At 44.8% G+C, this 12,239-nt stretch overlaps 1 protein-coding gene across 1 annotated transcript in view; it reads right to left on the minus strand.

The window, feature by feature from the left end:
- HS3ST1 (heparan sulfate-glucosamine 3-sulfotransferase 1) overlaps nt 1-10,852 on the minus strand; it is a 32,791-nt gene extending 21,939 nt beyond the window's left edge. Inside the window, exon 1 of the mRNA XM_060184846.1 lies at nt 10,829-10,852. The gene's annotated coding sequence lies outside the window, so the exon portion shown is untranslated. The remainder of the gene's footprint in view (nt 1-10,828) is intronic.
- Nucleotides 10,853-12,239: the final 1,387 nt, after the last annotated feature.

The raw sequence follows: 12,239 nt of genomic DNA on the forward strand, positions 1-12,239 counted from the left end.
ACTCCAACTCCTTCAAGACCCAGAAAGAGAAAAGGAGAAAGCGAGGGACATTTGCGTATAGTAACAGGTGTAGATGTGACTAGGAAAGAAAGAGAAGATGGGAGAGAACATATCAAAGACAGCCTATGTATTAAAAAGCCTCAGTCTGTGTTTTAAGAAGTTCTAGACATATCATCAGTTTTTCACCTCTCATATTAATTAAATAGTGGTTTATATAATGCTTACACTTTAATAGGATTGTACATAAACACCACTCCCACCACCAAAAGACTGTGTCTTGTTCTCTCCCAAAAGCCTAGACCAGGGAGAACAGAAGCAACCAACAGTACAGCTATATACAAGATGCTGGGTATTATACCCCAAACCCTATCAAAGGGACTTTCCAAAGTTAACCCTATCATCAAATAATGTGATGATAACAATAACTATCCATTGTCTTCTTGAACCCTAAGACAACAGGAACCTCACATTTCCACTATAGAGCCTATATTTCCCGCAGTCCTGGAACCTTAGGGTGGGGCCCACTTTTCTGCATGCTGCTCTCAATTCAAATCAAATAATATTGCATCCAAGGATCGCAACCTAATCGACACAACGAGTGTCACCCCAGCATGCTTCACTTCAGAATGTGACCAGAGACTTCAGGTGTGGAATGACAACCCTTCAGCTCCATCACTTGGGTGAGACCTTTCCTTTCATAGTATTCTTTAATTCCATTCCAGGTGTTCCACTCCCCAATAAAGTCCCCAAACCTAGATATAGTCCAGATCCCCTGAGATAGAGCATAGGTTCACCCGTGCCCATAAACTAGGGGAAAAATATATACTTGAAAGCAGAAGTACACAAGAGCATGCAGGGACTACCCCCAACACTTCATCTGCACTTTTACAGTCTTTAGGTCCATGATTGTTCAACAATTTGTTTGGCTTTGTATGTTAACTCTCTTTTCAGCCACCATGTTCCGGATGCCAGCGAGATGCTGATCAGATTTCCCTGGACAGACGACCCCATCAATGTGTCCTGGAGCTCTGCTTCCTCAGAGCCCCACCCTACTAGGGAAAGAGAGAGGCAGACTGGGAGTATGGACCGACCAGTCAACGCCCATGTTCAGCGGGGAAGCAATTACAGAAGCCAGACCTTCCACCCTCTGCAACCCACAAGGACCCTGGATCCATGCTCCCAGAGGGATAGAGAATGGGAAGGCTATCAGGGGAGGGGGTGGGATGTGGAGATCGGGTTATGGGAATTGTGCGGAATTGTACCCCTCTTATTCTATGGTTTTGTTAATGTCTCCTTTCTTAAATAAACAAAAAAAGAAAAAAAAAGAAAAAAAGAGAAGATGGGACCATGGAGAAATAAAAGTGGAGGCAAATACAGTCAGACAGTAGTAGACATTTTAGATAACCCATATCTGCAAACTTGTGAGAACTGCTATAGCTTATGATGAAGGGATTGGGGATCCAAAACTCACGTGGTGGGAACGGGGCTGAGCTGTACCCCTGTTATCTAGTAACTTTGTAAATCAATAATATCAATAACAACAACAACAACAATAATGAAATGAAAGGAAAGAGCAGAATGAAAGGCACCGAGTGGGTGTTAACTGAATGATTTTAAGGACCAATGCATGCAGATCACAGTATCTATATTACCCTAGCTGAGAAGCACAGAGAGGGCTTTGAGAAGGCACAGGCAGCGCTGAAGCTGGTTCTGAGTACAGAGGATGGCTTCCATCAGTGGTGCCTGGTGGCCCGTGGTAACGGAATGCCAGGAGATGGCTTGATGCCAAGCCGGAGTCCTTCCTCTGCTTCTGGCAGAATGAGCATAGAATGGACGGGCCTGGAGAGCTAAAGCAGAGGCGGTCTGTGGGGCTGGGCAGAGAGAGGCATGTGCACACTGGGTTAGGAAGAGAGTTCCAGAAACAGCAAAAAATACTGGGGCCAGGCTGGTAGAGCACTTGGAGGGAACACACATTGCTGTGAGCAAAGACTTGAGTTCAAGTCCCTAGTCCCCACCTTCTGGAAGAAGCTTCATGAGCAGTGAAATAGTGCTGTAAGTTGCTCTCTCTCTCTCTCTGTCTCTCTCTCTCCTCCCCTCCCTCTCTCTCCTCTTTCTCTTTCTACATCACTCTCATTTTATCATTGTCCCTATCCAAAATAAATGAATAAATTAAATAAAATAAATCCAGAGAGTTGACAGCAGTGTCTCTGTGCAGAGCATGTTTTTCTTGGGTCAGTTTACTGCTGTTGCCTGAAATGAGGTGTTGGTCTGAGCCAAGATATCTAAATCAGAACTTCCATCTTTTGTTACAGGCCAATCTTTTTTTTTTTTTTTCTTCACATCATGGTTCTAGTGAATGAATCTAGAGTTTTATATAGAAAAAAAATATTGCTAATAGCCTTCCAGGATCAAGTTCATTATTTTTAGTATATATATATATATATATATATATATATATATATATATATATGTGTGTGTGTGTGTGTGTGTGTGTGTGTGTGTGTGTGTGTGTGTGTGTAGATGAAGATTTTTCATATATACATATATTTTCATATATATGAATATATATTTCATATATGTGAATTTTCACACACACACACACACACACACACACACACACACACACACACACACACAGTGAGGAGGATCCCACAGCACCACTCCATCACCCACAGTCTTCACAGAGCCCCAGGCACCATAAGGTATACCCTCTACCAGGCTGAGCAGCTCCTACGTACCTGTTTTAAATTTTTGCTTTCGGCAGAAAAGAGGGAGGCAGCTGCTTCTGTTCATAATGGTGACACTTTTGCTCTCTACTTCCCAGCATCTGAAGGCTCTGCACCCTTCCTGCCCATATGCATCCCCTGTCCGTCCCCCTGTCATCTGACTGTAGTATGGAGCAGTCCAACCACCATGGGTGTTGGGGGGAAATTTGATGCTACCCATCCAGGGGTGGAACTACAGTGTGTGTGGGGTGGTGGGGGCAGCTGTTTCCTGAGGGCAGCAAACTGACAAGCCCTTGACTTTGCTGCCTGTGTGGTGAGGAGCCACTCAGGAGAGCTGAAGAAACCAAGCAGAGGACAGGACACAGGTTCAAGCCCAGGTACCCTCCCACTGGGGGGGGGGGGGCTTCAGAAGCTGTTCAGAAATGCTGCAGATATCTCTCCTTCTCTCTCTCTCCCTCTCTCTCTCTCTCTCTCTCTCTCTCTCTCTCTCTCTTTCTCCACCAGGGTTGTCACTGGGGCTCCTTGCAGGCACTAGGAAACTAGGAATCCGTTGCTAAAGGCTCCAGGTGGTTATTGTTTCCTGTTTTTTTTCTTTCTAATTTTTATTAGATTGAACACAGAGAAATTAAGAGGGGAGGAGAGATAAAGAGACATCTGCAAACCTGCTTCATCATTCACGAAAGTACCCCCCCCTTGCAGGTGGGGAGCAGGAACTCAAACCCAGATCCCTGCACCTAGTAATACGTATCCTTAACCGGGTGTGCCACCATCTGTCCCCTTTTCTCTCTCCCTCTTTATCTCCCTTTCCTCTCCCTTGTGTCTGGAACATTCTGCATGACAGGTCACATTCAATCCCAGAACTGTCAAGAGCATGTTAGCACCCTCAACTCTCTTATTCAAACATGAAGACAAGGAGGATGCCTTGGCGGGAGAATATAGGGCTTATGTGCTTGAGATCTCTGGTGCATCTGATTCTGCCCCTGTGGCTTTTACCCTGCAGGTGGGGACTGGGTGCGAGGACTTCAGTCCTTGCATATGGTAATACATGTACTTAACCAGGCGTGCCACTGCCTGTGTGAACCTCTTTATTTGACTCTGAACATCATAAATGCCAATGCTGAGAGAATCTCCTGGGCTCTTTCTCTCTCTCTGTCTCTGTATCTATTTTTGATTTTTATTGCATAAAGATAGAGAGAAATTGAAACGGGAGGGGATATAGAGAGGGAGAGGGACAGAGAAACACCTGCAGCCCTACTTCAACACTTGTGAAGCGTTCCCCCTGCAGGTCAGGTCCAGGGACTTTGAACCTGGGTTCATGGGCACTGCAGTGTGTGTACATAACTAGGTGTGCCACCACCTGGCCCCCTTCTCTCTCTCTCTCTCTCTCTCTCTCTCTCTCTCCATATGTGTATATATGGTATATATATATATTATATATATGCATTAGTGCAGAGTTAAATACTTTAAAATTAATTGTTTCTTTAATATCAACACTCGGTTAGGCATTGAGTCAGTTTTAATATAAGCTTGAGGGTTTAGACAAAACTCTCTTCCTCCCATAATTTAATTGACTACACTCAATGAAACAGTAAGGGATTAAGTACTCAAAATGCTTGTGACTGAAAAATCAAGAGGAATACCTGGGGTTTAGAGTAAGGAGTCATTTGCCCACTAGGATACTGCCATAAAACTGGGCAAAGAACTGGTCTCCTCTGCGTCTCCCTTCAGCTCAGAGTCTGGGACAGGAATCTTTTACTTATGATGGGGATCCAGGGAATAATGGGAATAATTCTCCATCAGGGGAATGGACGTTTCTGTGTGTGTGTGTGTGTGTGTGTGTGTGTGTGTGTGTGTGTGTGTGTGTGTGTGTGTGTGTGATTTCTTGGGTCACTGAGAAAGAGATTAACTCAGAGAATTATTGCAGATTTCAAATGGTTGTAAAAGTTATGGAGCAGGGCAGGGAAAAAATAGAAAGAAAAGGAAAAACAAGAAGAATACAAGATTTGTATTTCAGCTGAAGACGGCAATAAAACAGACGTTATGGACCCAAGCAGAATCAACGGCCAATTGCAATGTACAAACATCACTGTAATAGTTGTTCAGAGTCCAGAGGAATCGATTCAGAGTTACTGTACTCAATTAATTGTCTTCTTCTTTTTTTTAAACACCCCCTCATCCTCCGTATCCTCTCCTGACACTTATCTGTGGACAAGAGGCCTGACTTGTGGTAAATGGGACTCAGTGGTGTAAGCTGGAGGCCTCTGATCAAATTTCTCCCCTTGATTAAAAGACAACCTACCACCCTAACTCTCTTAGTACAATAGTGCTGAGGGCTGAGGAAGGGATCTGGAGGAAGCCTTGATCCTGTCACTGTCACAGGAAGGAGGCACAGGGAGGGAGCACAGAGCTAGATCCTCAATGATGTTCTCAATCTGCTTTTCAAACAGAATAACCAAGCTCACCTGCAAGAAAGACCATGGCCAGTGGCCAGTCAGTACAGTGCTGTGGGCACAGTTAAACCTTCCAGGCTCTTAAACAGGTCTCTCACCTCCATTTAAAAAAAAATAATAATTGGAGGGGCCAGGTGGTAGCACAGCAGGTTAAGTGTGCATGGAAAAGACCAGAGTAAGGATACCAGTTTGAGACCCAGGCTCCCCACCTGTTGGGACTATGTGTAAGCCTGATAGAGCTTAGGGAGAACCACCCCTGTCCTTGGATGGAGGTCTGTGAAGATACCCTCTTGGTAAGTCTCTCTCAACCGAGGTGAGCAAAAGGGGAGAAACTCGGACTTAGTTCTTTCCTTCTTGACTATCAGGCCCACAGAAACCCCAATACTTCCCTCCACTAACTGCAGGCCACATGTCCGCAGATTCACTTATTCAAAGTCACCTTCTGATCACAGAAGAACACACCTTATCACACACTTCATCACACACGTCAGACCCCAGACAAGAGAAATTCCAAACTATATGGCTTTTTGATATCCATCTTCTCTCTGTCTCACCCTACTGGTTTAACCCCTATGCTTCTCTCAAATACCTTTAGATAATTAAGTTGCTTGCGTCATGGAAAATAACTGTCTTGTATCTCATCAATTCCTGTTATACCAGCCCCCTACCATAGGGGCAAGTCGACCTTTAAGAAACCTGTAATTTCTGACATATTTAAATAATGATTCCCTTTGTTTGTTTTTCTATTTAACTCATGTCCACCTGCTAATAAACGAGTTCTGAGTTCTGAGTTCTGAGCACTTCGTGTCACCCCTGTCGTGAGCGAGAAAGAACCGGTCCGTTACCTTTCCCCTGGAGATCACCCCACCAGAGACCTGACACCTACCTGCAGGGGAGTCGCTTCACAGGCAGTGAAGCAGGTCTGCAGGTGTCTATCTTTCTCTCCCCCTCTCTGTCTTCCCTTCCTCTCTCCATTTCTCTCTGTCCTATCCAACAACAATGACAGCAATAATAACAACAACAACAAGGACAACAAAAATGGAAGAAAAAAAAAACAGCCTTGAGGAGCAGTGGATTTGTATTGCAGGCACTGAGCCCCTAGGATAACCCCAGAGGCAAAAAAAAAAAAAAAAAAAAACTTGGGGAGGGGGGCTAGGGAGATAGCTCAACTGATAAGAGCACTGACCCACACGTCTGAGGCTGCCAGTTTGAGGCCTGGTGTGGCGTGCACCAGAGTATAGCCCTACCTACTCTCTCCTTCTCATGAGAAACTCTATTTACTTAATGTGAAATAAAAGATTCTTTAAAAAAAAAAATAAAATGTGACTTTGGGGCTGGCAGGGGGCAGGGTGGTATGCCTCGTTGAGGGCACACATAACCATGCACAAGGTCCTAGCCCTCAGTCTCCACTGGAAGGGGAGAAGCTTTGAGAGTATGGAAGCAGGGATGCAGCTCTCTCTTTCTCTGTCTGTCTGTTTCTCTCTCTCTCTCTCTCTCTCTCTCTCTCCCCTTCCCATTCAATGCTTCTGTCTCTACCCAAAATACATAAATAAAATATTTTTATTGTGATTCTCACAGCCAAAGACCACACAAAAGAATAATTCTATCTAACCATGAGGCCACTGAGGTTGAGGGAAGCGAATTCCTTTCTCCCGAATTAAATACTTTAGAGAACATATACAGGGGACAGGCATGTGTGTCCAGGATCCTTAGAAATTTTGAAGTGCTCAGACTCCCTAAAAAGTAGGTGTGTGTGTGTGTGTGTGTGTGTGTGTGTGTGTGTGTGTGTGTGTGTGTGTGTTTTAGGGATTCAAATGCAGACACAGTTTCACAGCGAGGGGTATGCCTAGGCTAACTTTTTAAGAGAAGTGGGAATGTAAGACCACTCTGGGAGAAATCATAATCAGAGGTGCAGGAAGGGGCATGGTGTCAGGTCCCTCCACAAGATGGCACTCAGTCCCCTGTCTTCAGATTTCATCTGCTATTCTATGACTTCACAAACAGAAAGATCGGGTATCACTGTTTCCATCCTATTGCAGATTCTTCCCAACCTGTGCTCATCACAGCTTCTCTGTCCTTCCCCAAGGTCCTGGGGCTTTTCAGCTGGGGTCCCCAGGAGGCTTGCAGAGTGGAGACTGCACCTGGGTAATTGATGGGCTCAGAGTTAACCAGGGACACCTGCAGATGAATTGCTCTGTTGCAAAGTGTCATGACACTGCCTGCTTTGAGTACTTTCCTCTGCTGGGGGGTGATTTTTTCATTCCTGCCTTCTCTTATGTCCACTTTCATTCATCTTCTCCCTCCCACCTTGTGTTTTACTCTAAAGGTTCCTCCCATACATTCCCCTTCTTGTCCCATTTTTTTTTCCTTTCTTATCATCTTGAGTTTTCATGCTCCAGGGTGACTTTTTCAGATAGAAAGAACAAGAAGGGGGTTGGTGGTGACATACCCGGTGAAGTGCACATAGTACTAAGTGCAAGGAGCACTTATTTATTTACTTATTATTGGATATAGACAGAGAGGAATTGAGAGAGGAGGAAGAGAGAGAGAGAGAGAGAGAGAGAGAGAGAGAGAGAGAGAGAGTGTTGCAGTTCTGATTCACTACTTGCAAAGCTTCCTCCATGCAGGTGGGGACCAAGAGTTTGAATCTGTGTCTCTGTGCACTGTAATGTGTGGATTTAACCATGTGTGCCACTGTTTAGCCCCTAAATTTTATTTATTTTAGAGAGAGAAAAGGAGAGGGAGGATAGGGAGAGGGAGAAGGAGAGAGGGAGAGGGACAGACAGAGGGAGAAACAAAGACAGAGACAGAGAGAGAGAGAGAGAGAGAGAGCAATGAGAACAAAGTGCCCATCTTCCATAGAAGAGAGAGTCCCAGGGATTCTATCTGGTGCCTCAGGTGTACAAATCCTGAGATCTGCTAAGAAGCTATGTCCCCAACCTTAACAATATTTATTTATTTAGTTAGTTAGTTAGTTATCTGTTGATTTGATAGGACAGAGAGCAATTGAAAGGGATCAGGGGAGACAGAAAGGGAGAGAGTAAGAGAGACTCCTGAAGTCCCATGAACTAATGAAAGTTCCTCTCTGTATTGGGGACTTGGGGGGCTTGAACCTGGGCCTTAGGGCATTGTGACATGTCAGTTCACCACCACTAAGTCATATATATATTTACTTTTATTTTGTAGCACTAGCTATATAATTTGCTCTGTGTAAATGCTAGGGAGTTCATTTGCACCAAATAATCCTGAGCTAAAGTCTGAATTGTGCCCAACTCATGGACAAGGAAATTGAGTCTTAGAGCCCTGAAGAATCTTGCCTCTGTAGGAATCTTGCCTCTATGCTGTAGCTTAGGATTCAAGTGGATTCTAATCAAGGCTCTCTGGCTACATACTAACTATCACTTGAACCTCACTACTGAAGATAGCAAAAAACCCTGCTTTGGAAAAATCCATGTGCAACCAGCATCTTGCTAATTCTGTCCCCCACCTGGCAACTATCTGCAATGGAAACTTAAGACTTTTCACAGCCACTTTCGGGAGGGGGGGGGGGGTCCAGCAGTCTTGAGAGAGAGAGAACTCACTTTCTATCCCTGAGGTCAGCCACAAGGGAGACTAGGGGCACAGAATCTGACAAACTTTCTAGCAGTTTTGAGTTTTGGATTCTTCAGAAGAGAGAGAGATTTCAGATTTCAGGTGTCAGTTTCCAAAGCACAGAATATTTTTTCAGTATTCTTAGAGTTTTCCTAAGAGCTTCTTCTCCCCAGTCCTGCCCTCACAGCAAGAGCTCAGAGCAACATTTGTGTTTAATAAGGTGCTATGTTGGTGGAAGAAAGCAGGCACCAGCTGAAAAACCTTTTCCCCAAAGGGTATGGGCAGTAATCCAGGGCAGGCCCTCACAGCAGGAGAGCCTGGCTTGGTCCACAATCCACTTGCTCCTTTGAACAAAGGAATGAACTCTCCATGGTTTGACTGTTCTGTTGCTTATTAGCACTCAGGTGAAAATAACCCTCCCTTCACTGCTTGATCCCTACCCAGTTCTCCTGCTACTCTCTTAGCTCCATCCTGCTTAAGGTTCCAGAATTGTCACAAAAGTCATCTCTGAAGATCTCTACAAGATGGGGGAGCTCATGGCAAAATATTGGGCTCCCAGCTAAAATAAAATTTCAAATCAAAGAGTAACAAATAAGTAGAAAGTCCTAAAAAAAAAATTAAAGACACCATAAACTACTTAATCAAATACTTTTTACTTAGACCTAGATACCCTCCTCATCTACTTCCTGTTTCACTTCCCTTAACCACTCCAAGGCTAACCTTGTCAGGTAAAGTAAGGACTACAAAAGCTGGAGAAGGGCAAGAGACTGGTATACTTTCATGATGGCTCTTTTGGTCACTATCAGGCCACCCCATCATCTGAGGCCCTAGTCAGGGACTCCTGGGATTCTCACCTCACACAGACATGATGGACCTAGACCTGTAACAGATTCCTCTCTCCGCCATCACTGGTCATGTCCATCAGGAACAAAATCCTGGACCCTCTACAGGACCTTGTCATCATTGTTGAACAACAATGGTAGAAACTCCCCCCCTCATCCAATGGAGGCTGGGTCAGCAATACACTCTGTCACTCTAGAAAGACAAGTCCTGAAATGAGTGCAGTCTAGGATGTTCTTACCTATGACCAAATAATGAGAGTTCAGACCTACAGGGATGTAGACGTTATACAGGCTCCTGTGCTGAATATGAGTCCCAGATCAAATTGATGGAGTTTACAGTCAACAATGTTTATATACTTTCCCCATATGTGGGATCTACTCTCTGACCTGACCCAGCTTTCTAGTTCTATTTCCAACTCTGACACCATCTCCCAAAACAATATCTTTAGCCCACCTGCATGTTAATGGTTGGGCCAGGCAAAAATTAGTAAAGCCATGGGCCCCTTGGAATATACCTAAAGTAGATTGCCTAGCTTTTTCCAAAATGGAAACCCCAAATCTCATTTGTTAAATTCTTACCTTTAAGTTCCTGAACATTAAATAGTTTGTTCTGCTTTATATCTTAATGTTTTTCAGCCACCAGGTTATAGATGCTACCATGATGCCAGCCTGACTTCCCAGGGCAGATAGATAGACTATGTGTCCTGGAACCTCACCACCCCAGAGCCCTGCCCCACTAGGGAAAGAGAAAGACAGGCTGGGGGGTGTGGATCCACCTTCCAAAGCTCATTCAGTGGGGAAACAATTACCGAAGCCAGACCTTCCACCTTCTGTATCCCACAATGACCCTGGGTTCATACTCCCAGAGAGATAAAGAATAGGAAAGCTATCAGAGGAGAACATGGAATACGGAGATCTAGTGGTAGGAATTGTGTGGAATTGTACCTGCAGACCTGCTACTCATGAAGGTGGGAACCAAGGGTTCAGATCCACTTCTTTGTACCTGGTAACATGTGTGCTCAACCAGGTGTAACACTGCTTCTCCCCAAATATTCTTTACTATTTCACTATTTCTTTACATAGGCAAACTCCTTTAGTTTTAACTAAAATGTTAAAAAAAAAAAGTGGGAGTTGGGAGGTGGTGCAGTGGGTTAAGTGCACATGGGGCAAAGCATAAGGACCAGCATAAGGCTCCTGGTTCAAGCTCCAGGCTCCTCACCCGCAGGGGAGTCGATTCACAAGTGGTGAGGCAGGTCTGCAGGTGTCTGTCTTTCTCTCCCCGTCTCTGGTCTCTGTCTTCCCCTCCTCTCTCCATTTCTTTCTGTCCTATCCAACAACAATGACATTAATAACCACAACAATGACATTAACAACCACAACAATATTGTTAACAAAACAGCAAGGACAACAGCATGGAAAATAAATAAATATTAAAAAAAGAAGGAATTAAAAAAAAAAAGTGTGACCCGGTAACTTTGATTTGTCAGGAAGAAGCAACCTGTGAAGATGGTTATCAGGCATGTAGAACAGAGGTGAATTTAGAAGCTAGGCTCTGGGGGAGTCGGGCTGTAGTGCAGCGGGCTAAGCGCAGGTGGCGCAAAGCACAAGGATTGGCATAAGGATCCCGGTTCGAACCCCGGCTCCCCACCTGCAGGGGCGTCGCTTCACAGGCGGTGAAGCAGGTCTGCAGGTGTCTATCTTTCTCTCCTCCTCTCTGTCTTCCCCTCCCTCTCTCCATTTCTCTCTGTCCTATCCAACAACGACAACAACAATAATAACTACAACAAGGGCAACAAAAGGGAGTAAATAAATAAAATAAATATTAAAAAAAATAAAAAAAATAAAAAAGAAGCTAGGCTCTTTCCACGGTAAGAATAACTCCATCAGGGTTCGGTGGTGGTACACGCAGTTAAGCCAAGTGGTAGTGAGCACAAGAGCCCGCACAAGGATCCTGGTTCAAGCCCCTGCTCCCCACCTGCAGTAGGAACACTTCACAAGCAATAAAACAGGTCTACATGTCTCTCTTTCTCTCTCCCTATCTCCCCCCTTTCTCAATTTCTGTCTGTGCTATCCATTAAAATGGGAGGAGGAGGGAGGAATAAAAACAATAACTCCCATTATGTAAGCCTAAAAACCCATAACTGAATTTACTCCTCCTTGTCTTTCCTCACCCTGGAAGCTGGAGAGATCTGGCTTAACAGAAAGTTTACAGAAAGTGCAAAAAGGTGCAGGTTTCAGGAGCCAAGCCCAGCCAGCTGTGTGTGCACCATGTAAGTATTTACTTTCCTGAGCACAGCTCAGGGAGCCTGCCTTTTCATTTCAGCTGCCTGCTCAGTCACCTTTCTTTCACTGCTGTTGAACTGCTGATCCAGGCCTCTGATTTACTCTCTTCCAGGAAAACCAGGAGACATTTCCATAAAACAGCCTGCTGCAGGGTGTACCAGCACCTCTTCTGTGGGAATTCTGGGTGGGGGTGGGGACTCATCCAGACACCAAATGAGTCTCTGAAAAGCACAGGTATGAAAGGGTGGGAAGTGGGGGTGGGGTGGGGTAAGAAGAAATGCAAAGGCTTTAAATCAAAATCCATTATGGTACTTATCCAGAAACGCAGGCCACTCCAGCCTGCTGGA

This window comes from Erinaceus europaeus, unplaced genomic scaffold (assembly GCF_950295315.1).
Source record: "Erinaceus europaeus unplaced genomic scaffold, mEriEur2.1 scaffold_470, whole genome shotgun sequence".
Taxonomy (NCBI): domain Eukaryota; kingdom Metazoa; phylum Chordata; class Mammalia; order Eulipotyphla; family Erinaceidae; genus Erinaceus; species Erinaceus europaeus.